This window comes from Temnothorax longispinosus, chromosome 9, assembly GCF_030848805.1.
Source record: "Temnothorax longispinosus isolate EJ_2023e chromosome 9, Tlon_JGU_v1, whole genome shotgun sequence".
NCBI classification, from domain to species: domain Eukaryota; kingdom Metazoa; phylum Arthropoda; class Insecta; order Hymenoptera; family Formicidae; genus Temnothorax; species Temnothorax longispinosus.
This window is the reverse complement of record NC_092366.1, coordinates 13,171,681-13,188,144: the sequence shown is the minus strand read 5'-3', so window position 1 is coordinate 13,188,144 and position 16,464 is coordinate 13,171,681. Positions and strand designations below refer to the sequence as shown.

General features: G+C 39.0%; 1 protein-coding gene across 1 annotated transcript in view; it reads right to left on the bottom strand.

The window, feature by feature from the left end:
• Positions 1 to 16,464, bottom strand: part of Sprt (PDZ domain-containing protein sprite) — a 183,010-nt gene that overhangs the window by 140,361 nt on the left and 26,185 nt on the right. The gene's annotated exons all lie outside the window — the stretch shown is intronic.

Genomic DNA, 16,464 nt, shown 5'->3' with positions numbered 1-16,464 from the left:
ATTTAAATACAAGCTACAACTTATACAGCACACAATGTTTTCAAAAAATATTTCTACATATTTCTATTAAAATATTGCAAGAAATATTTTAAAATAGTTAAAAAACCTTTTGTGGAAACATTTTTAAGAATATTTTAAGAATCTTTTAAAAATATTTATAAAAAAGTTCTTCTTTACCAGGCAATTTAAATATCTAATTCTAAATAAATATGTGATTATATTAAGTAAATAAGGTCATTGGTACTAAAAAGGATAAGTGGTGAAAAAATATTTTCTTGGATCTAAGTATTTTTTTCAGTGTAGGGCCGGTATTGATGGGAGATTGAAGAAATTAGCGTAGTAGTGGAGCAGTCGTGGTAGCAGCCTAAGTGATAGGCGTGTGAACGAAGGATCCCGAGTTCGAGTCCCGGTCGGCTCCATTAATTTTTCCCGTCGCTTACAAACAGAAGTTCATTATTTGATATTTTTTATGCACAAACATATACACAAGTCATACTCATCCTTTAAATACCTTTTTGTAACTTGTTTATTGTAAATACAAAAGTTATAAAAAAGGATGAGTATGACACTATTATGTGTATATATTTATGTATTTTTTTTTATTATGTTATGCAATCCTTAAAATCCTAACTTGTCTGCTTTTATTATAAAAGGTGTAAAGTCAGATTTATGTAATTTTTAACTATGCATTATAACAAATTTTAATATATACATAAAGAAGATGTGTGTAAAACGGCCCCTTTAAGAAATAAATTTATTTTACTTCCAAAGGAAACATATTTGGATTAAAAATATCGTTAGAAGTATTCATTGACATTTTTGTTAATTGAAAAAGTTGAATATAAGCATCTCTTAAATTTTCAAAATTAGTAGCAAACAAAAAACAGCAGATATACATTTTGGCCGTTTTAATAGGGTGTGGCTAAAACAGCTCCGGTATATAATTTTATTTTTATTTTATATATCTTTGTGGTATACTTATTTTATATATACTGTGATATAAACTATAAAAAAGTAAGCTTACTTTAAAATAAATTTAGACGTATTTCAATATGTAAATAATTAATTTTTATTTGCAAAAGTCACAGATAAAATTTTCTGTCTCGGTGTTGGCAGTTCTTTGGCACAATTTTCTACAGATGATGATTGATGATTTTCGAACCCTTTTGTCCCATTTCTTAACCTAGAAATTATCATAATCCAGGTAGCAGAGTAAAATAACGTCTTAATGACGTCTCTAACGCCAATAAAACGTCATTAAGACGTCTTTAAACATTATCTTGCTACTTAAGAAAATGAAAGCGTATATGAGATATCGTACATTGGTGTAATTAATGCCGTTGCCGTCTTACCAACAAGGGTAGCTAAACTGAAGAATTACCGAAAGACGTCATTAACACCATAATGCACTAGGTAGCCAACATAACCTAATAATTGTAAGTCTCCCGATGACAGCGCTGCGTATTTGTTATGAAAATAAGTAGGAGGCCGTTTTACATCTCCCCTATATATATATATATTTATATATATGACACATAATATAATACACCCCCCCCTTTACACGCACGGACACACGACACGTACACACGACACATTCTAATGGGTTACTATGTCATGTACAATTTAGAGCCTCCGCACAAGACTTTCGTACTAACGTAGTGTAACAAAACGTAGATCAACGTACAAAAAATCGTATCGGTTACGGCGTTATACGTCAATACGTTTTGTTGTGTATGTGACCGAGTAAGGCCCGTGAGCGAGGGGTAAGGTAGGAAGAAATAACTGGTCTTCTTGTACACTTAATACTACAATGTATTTTAAAACTGCGTACAAAAGAATATGGCTATCGGCCATGCCGTGGACTTGTCTCGGCAGTATCTGAATCGTATCTGCCGACGGACTCGATCGTTCTCGTACAACGACCGTCTCGCTGTATCACGTGATCTTGCTGCTCGCTGCAGCGCCGCTCGGAACCAATAGCTACGCTCGACTATACGCACGCTCTCTACGTACGACCTGCGCGCCGTCTCTGCTACGCGCGTAATACAAACTACCCCAACACTCCCCTCACTTAATGAAATATCCTACTACTTCATTCTCTTGGGCATAACGCAATCTTTGAGACGCTCAGGTATCCTACCTACTCGTTGAGGTCTCTTGGGAGTGAGGTTTTCTGGAATCTGTAACAACGGAGGTTTCAACGGAGGTGTATGTACAGGTGTACTGGCCTGGAAGGAACTTGTAGGAGTTGAATACAATGTATTGTTGCCATCTTGAGACAACGGTGAATACGGCGGTGCTGGTGGAGTTGTAACGGAACTCTCACTCGCATTCCTAACTGTAATATCTGAACTAGTCGGACTATTCCTTAACGTAGAACTATTGCTCTCGCTTGAGCTATCACGCACATTTGTATCATTTGAATTTCCGCGTACGTTATCCCTGGAACTTCCGCGTTCCTCACAATCACTTGTGTTTCCGCGTACAATTTCTGGTGGAGCGTAATCTAATGTAATATAGTCTTCTAGACTGCTAGGCGTATATTCACCTATTTTCCTTAATTGATTAACGTGACGTTTCCACTCGCGTCCGTCATCTAAACGTATCTTATAATGTAATGTACCTAAACGCTCGCAAATTCTACCAAATAACCACTTGTCTGTACCACTGTAATTCCTGGCACTCACTCTTTCTCCCTCCGTAAAATTAATTGGTGTATTCTGCGCTTGGAATTTACTTTCAAATGGACGTAACAAATCTAATCGTGTTCTGATTTTTCTCGCAAATAGCATTTCTGCAGGTGTTTTGCCCGTACCCGCATGTGGTGTATTTCTGTACTGTAATAATAATTTCTGTAAATCTACGTGTACATTTGTATGATTACTCTGCATACGCTTTAATGCATTCTTTAACGTCTGAACATAACGTTCCGCTTGACCGTTAGTTGCTGGATGAAATGGTGCTGTACGTTTATGTATAATTCCATTAACCTTTAAGAAATTCGTAAATTCATTAGACGTAAAACTTCTACCATTATCCGTGACAAAATATCTTGGTAAACCGTAAGTACAAAAATATTGTCTGCAAATATTTATTGTAGTTTGCGACGTAATGTTTTTCACAATATGTATTTCTGGCCACTTAGTATGAGCATCGACTAAAATTAAAAAATTGTGACCTAGGAATGGACCTGCGAAATCCGCATGTACTCTCTCGAATGGAGATTCGGTTGGTTCCCAAATATGACTTATCTTTGGTGGATTATTCTTAAACCTATTACAATTTCCGCAATTCTTAGAAATCTCTTCGATATCCTTATCGATTTTATTCCACCACACGTAACCTCGTGCTAAATGTTTCATTCGCACTATACCGAAATGACCTTCGTGTAATTCTCTAAGTATTTGCTTTCGTAACTGAAATGGAACCACCACTCTATGGTTTCTAAATATAACTCCGTGTAACAATGTAAATTCTTCTAACGGAACTGTATCGTATTTATTATTCTTAAAATAACCTTTACCTGACTTAAGAAAATTAAGAAGTTTAGATAACTCTCTATCTTGCAATGTACATTTCGCTACCTGTTCTGCTGTAATTGGTAGTGTCTCGAAAGTAACTTTCTGAAAGTCGTCTATTATATCACATTCAAATTCTTGCTCTGGTGAACTTGAATCTCGCGGAATTGGTAATCTCGATAAACAATCCGCATTTGCATGCTGTTCTGACCTTCTGTACTTAATATCATAATTAAACCCTTGCAAAAATAATGCATAGTGTTGCATACGCGAAGCTGTGTAAAATGGTAAACCTTTCGTAGGAGAAAATATCTGTGTCAACGGTTTATGATCCGTAATCAATGTAAATTTCGCGCCTTGTAAAAACTGGTGAAATTTCTTCACACCGTAAATAATTGCATACGCTTCCTTATCTATCTGCGAATAGGACTGCTGCGTTTTCGATAATGTCTGTGACGCGTATTGAATAGCTTTCTCTGAACCATCAGGAAAAATATGTGACAAAACTGCACCGACCCCATAAGCGCTAGCGTCTGTAGCTAAAGTAATCGGTAATCTCGGATCAAAATGAACTAAACATTTCGGACTTGCAAAAGCTCTTTTCGCGGTTTGAAAACTCCTTTCGCACTCTGTAGACCAATGAAATTTAACGTTTTTCTGTAATAACCTATTCAGAGGTTGAAGTATCGAACTTAAATTTGGAATGAACCTGTCGTAATAATGTATCATCCCGAGAAAACTTCGTAGCTCAGAAACATTTGACGGTTGTCGCATTTTTGAAATTGCCTCTACTTTATCTGAAGCTTTACTTAACCCGTCTTTATTTATAACGTAACCACAATACTGTATTTCATTCATTAAGAATTCACTTTTTGCAAAATTTATTCGTATATTGTACTTATGTAATCGTTCGAAAACTAATCGTAGTGTACGTAAATGTTCTCTCAAGTTTTTACTTGAAATACGTATGTCGTCCAAGAATGTGACTACACCTCGGATACCCTTTAGAATATATTCTATAGTACGTTGCCAAATAGCTGGTGCTGACGCAATACCAAACATAAGGCGTGTAGGACGGTACAATCCTTTATGCGTATTTAATGTAAGCAAATCTCTGTCCTCCGGTCGGACTTCTAACTGTAAATATGCCTGAGTCAAATCTATTTTCGAAAAGATTCTACCTCCCGCCATCTGAGTAAACAATTCATCCGGCGTTGGCAAAGGGTGAATATCAACATTCAAATTTGGATTAAGTGTTACGCTGTAATCCCCGCAAATTCTAACTTCGTCGTTCTTCTTAAGAACTGGCACGATTGGTGTCGCCCAATCTGAATAATCAACTTTTTCAAGTATCCCTAATTGTACCAACTTGTCTAATTCTTTTTCGACTTTTTCGCGTAATCGAAATGGAACTGCTCTCGCCTTGAGAAATACTGGATTAACTTTCGGTCTGAGATTCAATCTCGCCTGAATATTCGTAATTTTATCTACTGTCGGAAGTGTAATATTAGGAAAATCTTTAAGTAATGACCGTATTTCCGAATTATCACTCTCTGTGATCTGTTTCACCGAATGGAAAATATTTACCGAATTTAACTGAGAAATCCACTCTCGACCTAAGACTGGTTCTCTATCAACCTTTGTGATATACAAATGTAATTTACGGAATGTACTACCGTTTCGCACTTTCACTGCAATAAATCCTAACAATGGAATAGGCGTTCTCGTATATGTAACTAAATTCAAATCTGTTTTGAAAATTTTCTCGCCTTTGAATAATCTCCTCGCTTGAGATTCTGACATTAAAGTCACGCACGAACCACTATCTATTTCGAACTTCACATCTCTACCGTTAACTTTAATTGTCTTGTACATTTTTGTCTGGAATTTACTATGGTCAATATGTAAAATATCAACACCTTTCGAACTGTCCGAACGCGATTTACACACTTTTTTCAAGTGTCCGGCTTTTCCGCACGTTAAACATTTAATGTTCCTATCCAATGTACAATCGGAAGCAAAATGATCTCTACCGCAACGATAACACGTAATACTTTTACTTCGCGCGGTCTTTTTCGCAACGTTACTTTTATTCGCGTTAAAATATTTCTTAGGCTTATCTTTAACCGGCGGTGACTTCTTCTTCGTCGCACCCGCGCTGACCAGCGATGTAGCTTCCTCGCCTTGAATCTGCTTCGTCCCCTTCTCGGACGTCTCCATCGTGGCTGCTAATTGAATTGCCTTCTCCCAGGTGATGTCCCCGGCGTCTTGAATTTCCAAGAGCCTGTTCTGGATTCTCTTGTTCCGTATACCGCACACAAAAACGTTCCTTAGAACAATCTTCAGCGCATCTCCCAGTTTGCAATTAAGAGAGAGCTGCTGCAAGGCTGCGACGTAGTCCATAATTGACTCGCCCTCCTGCTGCTTCCGGGTCATGAGTTTATAGTTTTCCGCCACCGGCTGTGGTTTCGGCTCGTAAAATTCTTGCAAAGTCTTTATGATGACCTCGTACGAAACATCGTACGGATTCTCTGGCCATAATCGACTGTATAGCGTTGCAAATGGTGCTGACCCGATGTAGTGTAATAGATACGAGACTCGTATCTCTTGATCGATATTGAAAATCTTCATGGCCCCTTCGAACTGTAAAAGCCATGGCGTCCACGGTCCTTTCGTTGGATCGAAACGTTCGATTTCCAGCGTTGTAGGAATCGTTTTCCTCGTGCTTCCCTCGGCTGCATTTGCCATTGCACTTGCACAGGAAACTTGATATCACGCCGACAAAACTTGTTGCAACCCGCAACTACTGCGTAGAACGTGGCTCTGTAATGGCTGCCACACGTTCGTGTACGTATCACCTCTTCCCCCTCGACGTGAAATAATAATCCTCGTCGCCAATTTGTTGTGTATGTGACCGAGTAAGGCCCGTGAGCGAGGGGTAAGGTAGGAAGAAATAACTGGTCTTCTTGTACACTTAATACTACAATGTATTTTAAAACTGCGTACAAAAGAATATGGCTATCGGCCATGCCGTGGACTTGTCTCGGCAGTATCTGAATCGTATCTGCCGACGGACTCGATCGTTCTCGTTCAACGACCGTCTCGCTGTATCACGTGATCTTACTGCTCGCTGCAGCGCCGCTCGGAACCAATAGCTACGCTCGACTATACGCACGCTCTCTACGTACGACCTGCGCGCCGTCTCTGCTACGCGCGTAATACAACTACCCCAACACGTTTCTTGTTAGTAAATGATTCGAAAATCGTGGCAGTAGTGCCTAAAATGCAATTGGCAATAGCGCCATAGTTTCTTTCTCTTCTTTTGGTACTATATGTCTATATATATATACGTTTTTATTATACAATATACACGATATATTGTCCGTCCCTTTTATTGAATCCTTGTATCACTGCGCCATCAGGTTATGAGCCCAGGATACAATGCGAGAAATGAAATATACGACTGAGGTATTAACAAGCTGCTTCTGTTCAAGTCGAGAGAGTCAGGTACGAACGAATAGAGAAACTAATCTCTTCAGGCGGGTGACCCTACATCTACAATGTCGACACCGTAATCGTCCGTACATAATCCGTTCCCGACTGAGCGTCTGAAAGGTAGAGAGAACTACCAGACGTGGAAAGTAAGCATGCAGGTTGTCCTGGAAATCGACGATCTGTGGGGATGCGTCACAGGACAACAGGAATACATCGGGAACGCTAGCAAGGTCAGTCGCGCCAAAGCAAGAATTATTCTAAGCATAGATCCAATGCTTTATGTGCATGTGAGAGATTTGTCTACGGCAAAAGAAGTGTAGGAAAGTCTTCAAAAGGCGTTCGAGGACTCAGGTCTCACGAGAAGAGTCGGCCTGATAAAGACATATATGACAACAACTAAATTATCAGACTGTACCACGGTGGACGAATACGTGAACAGAATCATAACTGCAGCACATCAGTTACGAAGCACTAACCTCAATGTATCGGATGAATGGATAGTCGTTATTATTAGCTGGACTCCCCGATGAGTACAGACCAATGATTATGGCCTTAGAAAGCTCTGGAATGGAAATCTCAGCTGACTTGGTAAAAATGAAAATCTTATAAGAAGTGAAGAACAAGGAGAGCGGCACAGCACTTTATACAAAACGAGATAAATCTAAAGTGAAGAGCAAGGGACCCGCTGCTTCAGATGCAACAGACATGGACATTTCGCAAAAGAATGTACAAAAAGAATCGGCAATCACAACTTAGGTGGCAATAAAACGAAGGCTTCAAGCTCGGGATCAAATAACGAAAAAAATCAACAAAAATAAGAATGTAAGTCGAAAGAAGAAAAAACGTTTTGCGCCGTTTACACTTCGGATCGTTTAGATACATATGGTATGTGGATTCGTGCGCTTCCACACATGTTATCTCCAGCGACGAATGCTTCGTGAAGATCAACGGTAAAACGGATACGTCCATTTCAACTGCAAGCGGTCGTATAAAAACTCAGGCAATTGAAAATACCAAACTGCGAGTTGTCACGTAAAATGACGCTGAGACATTCAAAGTTACAGATGTTCTGTATGTACCAGATAGCAAGATAAATTTACTTTCCGTATATAAAATAGTAAACAAAGGTTATTCAGTTACATTCGCACCGAGTGGCAATAAAATCACCCATTCAAGCGGAGAGTTGGTGGCAACTATGAGCGAAGAAAATGGCATGTACAAATTGGACACAGCATCAGAGCCTCAGGTATATACGGCTACATGCAAAATTGCTGAAGAATTATGGCACAAACGTCTCGGCCATAAATCGTCGAAGCATGCTCCTCCTAAACCAAGGGATGGCTACTGGAATAAAATATAACGAAAAATCTGAACTTCCGACTTGCACTTCATGTGTGAAAGGTAAGCTGAGTCGTCTACCCTTTAACCAACAGGAAACGCGCGCGTCACAAATACTGGAATTGGTACACTCAGATTTGTGCGGTCCAATAAAGAACGGTTCCATCGGGGGATCGAAATACTTCCTAACTCTAATAGACAACAAAACTAGGAAGGTTTTCGTATATTTTTTAAAGTTAAAGGATCAGGTTGTAAGTTGTTTGTTTGAAGACTTTCAGACTCAGGTCGAGAACGAAACTGGTCAGAGAATTAAAAAGCTAAGGACAGACTAGGGGGCGAGAGTACGTCAACCGAAATCTAGAAAGGATATTAAGAAGCTCAGGGATTAAACATCAGCTTACGGTCCCGTATTCCCCGTAGCTAAACGGGCTCGCCGAACGAATGAACCGCACTTTAGTAGAAAAAGCACGATCCATGCTGATTAAATCAAATTTACTCGTGTATTATTGGGCCGAGGCTGTATCTACGGCAGCCTATCTCATAAACAGGTCGCCGACGAAAGGATTAAAGAACATAACACCAAAGGAGGCGTGAACAGGGAAGAAACCGTATCTTGCGCATCTTCGTGTATTTGGTTGTAGAGCGCTGGCATATATCCCGAAAGAGAAACGTCAAAAATGGAATCCGAAAGTCAGAGAATGCACTTTCGTTGGATATTGTACTGATTCAACAGGTTATCGTTTAATGGATCCAGTTACAAGGACGATTTTTAAAAGCAGAGATGTTGTTTTTTACGAAACTTCACAGAATACCGCAAACACGTCAAAAGAAGAAGACGAAAATAACTGGGGATTTGAACAACCCTTCTACAACGTTGAAGAAGATCACAACAAGGAAAATGACTAAGAAGAAGACGCCGAGGTGATTTCAAGCAACGAATCTGGACAAGTTAACTATTTTGACGCCGATTCGGAAACATAAGTCTCAGAGGCTGAAGAACTATCAGAGCAGTCTAACGACATGGAAGATGACCACGATGAGACTGAAATAGATCAGACAGCCAACATTCAAGATCGCGCTCCGATGCAACCTGCGCTTAAAAGGTCACAGAGAACTCGAAAACCGAAAGATTATGGAGATGATTTTCTTACCTACTTGACTACAAGTGATGTTTTTACGGATCCAGTCAACGTAGAAGCATGGACGAGATCGTCGTCCGCATTACCTGAAGATGAAATACAATCTTTGAAGAAAAATTAAACTTGGACACTGGTCGACCCTCCACAAGATAAGAAAATCCTAGATACAAAATGGGTATTCAAAACCAAAGTGAACGCCGCGGGAAAAATCGAAAGGTACAAAGCTCGATTGGTCGTGAGAGGATGTTCACAGGTAACAGGTATCGACTATAATGAAGTATATTCTCCGGTAATTCGATATAATTCAGTTAGACTACTACTTGCCTTAGCAGTCAAACACGACCTCGAAGTACATCATATGGATGTAACAACTGCATATCTTCAAGGAGATCTGAGTGATGACATCTACGTGCGTTCACCCAAAGAGATGATCAAAGACGGACAAGAAGGCAAGGTATGGAAGCTTCAAAAAGCTATGTATGGGCTCAAACAAAGTGGAAGAGCATGGAACGAGAAGTTGGACTCCACGTTAAAGAAGATGGGCTTTCAACAATCGAAGGCGGACCCCTGCATTTACTACAAGTTTGAAGGTGGAAAGATAAAATTATAGAAAATAAATTAAATAACCTATTAAAAACATGGGTAAGAAAATGATATATTTCCCAAAAGGAAGTATATTCTCTCCGCTCGAGTGACTCACTTCTTCCTAAAGCCTACGGTCTTCCGAAAATTCACAAGCAAATTTTCTTTTCAGAATAATTGTCTCTTCCGTTAATACTGCGTTTTATAGCTTTGCAAGCTACTTACACCAAATCATTTCCGATAGCATACCTAAGACGGATAGTCACGTCAATAACAGTTTCGACTTGTATAGCGAACTCTCCGGTAAAAAGATTTCGAGCAACGAAGTGTTGGTGTCGTTAGATGTAGTTTCTCTCTTTACGAATGTTCTCATAGGTCTGGCACTTGAGGGCATCAGCAATAGATGGGCTTATATTAAAAAACGAACAAAGATATTTAAAAAAGAATTTATCTTGGCGATAAAATTTGTTCTTTCGTCAACCTTTTTCACATTTAACAATGTAATATACAAACAAACCCATGGATCACCAATGGGATCACCACTTTCCCCAATAATTGCTGATGTAGTCATGCAAGACTTGGAACAAAAAACGCTAAATTCTATAAATGCACGTTTGTCCATTTACCGCAGATATGTTGATGACATATTCATGGCCGCGCCGAACATGATTGAATGTATCCTGGATACTTTCAACAGTTATCATGAGCGCCTTTTTACGATAGAATATGAGAATAACCGTTGTTTAAGTTTCTTAGATCTGTCGCTGCAGGTAGTTGATAATACCATACAAATCGATTGGTTTCACAAGAAAACGTTCTCGGGCAGATACTTATCGTATTTCTCAAACCATCCTCTCTGCCACAAAATAGGCACCATCTATAGTCTAGTGGACAGAGCAGTTCTGTTATCTCACCCCATGTACCACAAGAAAAATTTAGAAATGATCATTGAAATATTATTGGACAACGGTTATCCTCTAAAATTAATTTTTAAGAAAATAAACTCCAGGCTCGACAATTTGATTAATGGAAAACTCAGAAATAATGAGAACAACGCAATAGATTCGAGCGGTGTCAATAGAAAATTTATAGTAATTCCGTATGTCAACAACATATCTGAGGAAGCAACGTTATTATTTAATAGAAAGGAACACATAATAGGCTATAGATGCCTTAACAAACTAAATACCATAATCAAAGCACAAAAGGACAAAAACTCATCAGCCACGAATAGTAACGTTGTATATAAGATTGCATGTTAAGACTGCGAGGCTTCCTATGTGGGACAGACAAAGAGACAACTTATAACCAGAATAAACGAACATAAAAATAATATAAACAAGTAAAGTGTGCAAGTAGAAACCTGCACATTGCTTCCTCATAGTTTTTAAGTGTGCAAGTAGAAACCTTTGCTCACAAAGCTTCTTCTATTTGTTTTGGCTTCCTCATAGAGGAAGCTTTGTGAGCAAAGGTTTCTACTTGCAAAAACCGAAATTTCTATAACTCCAGAACTAATCAACCAAATCTTAACGAATTATATATGAAATAGGAGTAGAAAAGACTGAAAAATATAATAAAATTAGAAATAGATCGATATCTCCAAATTTGCGGAAATTAAAGCATAAACAAACATTTCTGCAAAAATTCAAAATTTTATTAAAAAAGAACCCCTTGATTATTAGCAATTTTTATTAATTCTATATATTCTTCAGTTTTTTCTACCCCTATTTCATATATAATTCGTTAAGATTTGGTTGATTAGTTCTGGAGTTATAGAAATTTCGGTAAATTTGGCACATACATACACACATACACACATACACACATACACACATACACACATACATACACACATACCGACATTTTTTAAAATAGCGATTTTTCGACGTTTTAGAACATTCTGAACACATTGGCAAAAGCAACTCAAAAAAAATTTTTTTTACGAAAACAAAGCTTCCTCTATGAGGAAGCAAAACGGACCCATCCAGACACTCGGTCATTTCGGAACATATTAAAGATTTTAACCATTCTTTCGATTGGGACAACGTTAAAATACTAGATACGGAACCTAATTATTATAAGAAACTTATCTCGGAAATGCTACATATTAAAGAACAAAAAAACGGCATTAATTTGAATAAGGACACAGAGTATCTGGATGAGTCATATAACAGTATTCTCAGCGAACTCACCGACATCTAGCTATTTATTGTTTCGATGTATTATTATTTCGAAAAATCGCTGTTAACCAAATGGGAACGTTTTGTCATTAGTATTTAAGACACAAAGGAGCTAACATCGACCGTGAGAGCGCGAAACATCGGACTGCGACTTAATTTTGTAATTGTAAGTCCTTACGGTGATTAATTTAAACAACCGCACAAGCTTCCTTCCACTATTGAGACATCGAATTTCAGAACGCATTATAAACTTGACCACACCGCTGACTGACCTAAGATCTAACGCTTTTAAGGTAGCTGTCTCGCTACGTGCTAGTCATGTGACTGTTTGTAGGTTTTCACGTTCAGAAATATATTTCAGGCAATTTTTGCTAAGGGAAAAATAATTTTATGAATTATGGTGTAAAATTTCATACGTGACAAAGTATGTTACTTTTTCCAAATTATGTGATTTTTCTCATTTGACTCCGTTTTGATCAGCTGATCATGCGAGTCGTCGAGAAAGGTTACATCTCCTTTTCGATTGAATTTTGACAATTACTGAGAAAGGGTTTCAAAACGCATGACAGGGGTGTCAATCACTATCCAATTCGGCTAAGAAAGACGAGCCCCATAACCTGCAACTACAGTGATTAGCCAGCGGCGTTGCCAAGTCTTCCCAACCTCACCTCGACCAAAAAATGTCTGCTCGATTACCGCATTTTCACTAAAATAAACTAAAAAATTAGCAGCGAAATCTCCGGTAACCTATATATTTTATGGTTGCATCGGATTCTTCGAAATCTAATGTACAAAAAGCAATGTTTTTTTCTCACTTTATCTAATCGAAAAATACGAAAATATGTGATTGAAACCGTGATAGAGCCTTCTTTTCTGTATGAAGTAGTGCAAAATTTGTGATTTTCGAGATCGATTTTCTAGAGTAAATAGTCGGTAAGGAGCCACAGAAAAAATCGACTGCAAAGCTGATCATATAATTTGATATAAAAACCGAAATCGAAAACTTTATCTAATACATGCCCTGACGAGACAGCTACCTTAACAACTGACTTGGTTCGTTTTCGCCATCCAACGAAGAATAAATCATGGATTTACCTTTGACTGCATGCAGACTTGCGAACTGACTACATATACGATTTCACATTTCACAATAGACTCTATAGATATATTTTTATACACAATTTTACATTGCAATAGTCGACATATTTATACACAGATATTTATTTATACACAATTTTACATTGTAACGTTCTCATGTAAGATGTGACCCCGGATGGCTCTGTCATTCACCATCGAGAAAAATTTTTGCCCGTCTTCGATTGTTTTACCTCTTTATTTATTTTTTATTATTATTTGATACTTTGTTTATTGCGCGACTTCATGTAATTATTTGAATTTGTCGGCTGAAGAAGACACTGTGTGTTCGAAACGTCCCGTCATTTGTATATATTATTAAATGAACTATTGATTTGATATTTTGTTTTGCTCGATTGTTGGCCTTTATTCCCATTGTATAATAATAATAGCTATTTACGTAGAGCTATTTACGTGTGGCATATATGCGCAATTCAACATGGCGTCATGTACTTGAATCTAAAATTTTGAATTTATCCCTTTAAGCAGCCATAACTATGACGCCATGTTGAATTGCGCATATATGCCACACGCCTTTCGAAAGCTCTTTTCAAGACGAACATTTTCCGCCCTTAGTCCGTCCATACCAATTTTGGACAGATGGGGGGTAAAAGTGACGTGGATTGTCCCATATATATATATATATATATATACATATACATATATATATATATGTTACAGTCAAAGCCCGAAACGCAGGCATTCCTAGGATTGACTAGTCAATCCTGGGGAACGACCAAGCGTCTTAGTCAAAGCCCGAAATAAGTTTTGCGTTTCGGCTTTTGACTAGTCAATCCTAGGAATAACTAATACGGCTAGTCAAAGTTAGAAGCTAAAGAAAAATTACTTCGGACTTTGACTAGTCAATCCTAGGTGTGGCTTAATTCGGACTGTGTGACTGTTAACAAATAAAATCAAGATTTTTTTTACTAAATTAAGTTCTTATTGTTATTAATGCCCCGCGACGCGAGATATTAAACGTTAAAGTTGACAGGTATCAGGTTATGATTCCTGTTATACCGACGAGCTGTAGCGACTACGGCGACTACTGGCGACTACGAACATGCCCTGTGGTCACATGCGCATGCTCAGTAGCCGCACGCGCATGCAAAACTGCGCCAATTTTAAATGAATCAATCGTGCAGAATAACCAAGCATCTCGATTCAAGCAGTTAGGTCTCACGCTGGGAGTTTTATTAGTTTAATTATGCGTGGGAAGCACACACACACACACACACACGGGGGGGTGCGAGGGGGGCCTTCGGCCCCCCCTCTCCCGCACCCACCCCGTCGGTAGGCAGCGTGGACCTCGCTTTACAACATAAAGTACATGCTAAGTTGTAAAGCGAAATTATAAAGCACATGCATGGAGGGGTGCAAGGGGGCTTACATGCGTGAGCGCACGTGAACAGAAAGGCTTTTCTCCCCTGCACCCTCCCCCATGCATGTACTTTATAATTTCGTTTTACAACTTAGCATGTACTTTATGTTGTAAAGCGAGGTCCACGCTGCCTACCGACGGGGTGGGTGCGGGGAAGGGGGGGGCGAAGGCCCCCCTTCGCACCCCCCGTGTGTGTGTGTGTGTGTGTGTGTGTGTGTGTGTGTGCTTTCCACGCATAATTAAACTAATGAAACTCCCAGCGTGAGACCTAACTGCTTGAATCGAGATGCTTGGGTTATTCTGCACGATTTATTCATTTAAAATTTGCGCAGTTTTGCATGCGCGTGCGGCCACTGAACATGCGTATGTGGCCACAGGGCATGTTTGTAGTCGCCAGTAGTCGCTACAGCTCGTCGGTATGACAGGAATCATAACCTGATTCCTGTCAACTTTAACGTTTAATATCTCGCGTCGCGGGGCATTAATAACAATAAGAACTTAATTTAGTAAAAAAAAAACTTGATTTTATTTGTTAACAGTCACACAGTCCAAATTAAGCCACACCTAGGATTGACTGGTCAAAGTTCGAAGTGATTTTTCTTTAGTTTCTAACTTTGACCAGCCGTATTAGTTATTTCTAGGATTGACTAGTCAAATGCCGAAGTGATTTTTCTTTAGTTTCTAACTTTAACCAGCCGTATTAGTTATTCCTAGGATTGACTAGTTAAAAGCCGAAACGCAAAACTTATTTCGGGCTTTGACCAAGACGCTTGGTCGTTCCTCAGGATTGACTAGTCAATCCTAGGAATGCTTGCGTTTCGGGCTTTGACTATAACATATATATATATAGGTACACTATAGGTAGAAGCACATAAAATTGCAGGAGCCATGGGCAGAATGCACAAGCCATATGCGCATGCGCTATGGTATCTGCATTCTGCCCATGGCTTCTAAATTTCCAATCTACATAAACGTCATAAACTATGCATTATGTAGTTATCGCGTTGCTTAAGCCGGTTCTACAATACGTCGTAAACGATGGCAACTCGTTTCGCGTGGAAAGTGGATGCGTGAACTATTTCGACATAATATTAGTCATTTATGCCTTCCAATACTCAAAATAGCTGCTATATTTTTCAAACTTTTTTTGTTAATAACTTTTTAATAAAACACGACCGCCGGCTAAAACCTTCTGAAGGTCACTCAGGAGAGTGACCTTGACAACATATGTCAAAATCAAGGTCATTGGCGAGTGGGGTCTTTTTGTAAATAATTATCCCAAATACATTATTAGGAGATTTTTGGCGATTGTTGGTATGGTTTGGTACATATACCAAAGTTGCTATCGGTGGTTGCTATTGGTGCTGGTGCAGTTTGGTACACTTTGGTTGCCTATACCAGTGTTACGTCCAACCCCGGGATTAGGATATGAAAATCTGGGAAGCAAGGGAAAGGCTAACCAGAGGGGTCGGGGGAAGGGAGGACGCAGCTAGATACTTACAAATGTCGCTCGCAGGTACGCGCTCTGAGACGCGTGGCGCGAGCCGAAAGCACTTTTATGACTCAGAAAGGGTCAACATCCGTAAAGACGTTAGGACGCCTTTCGTGAGCGGTGCGATCGTCGGTCCTTTTTCGAGTCAGAGAATTTAATCCCTTTAACTCAGGATCGGACCTCGTGCAATTTCGAGAGGGGAGGT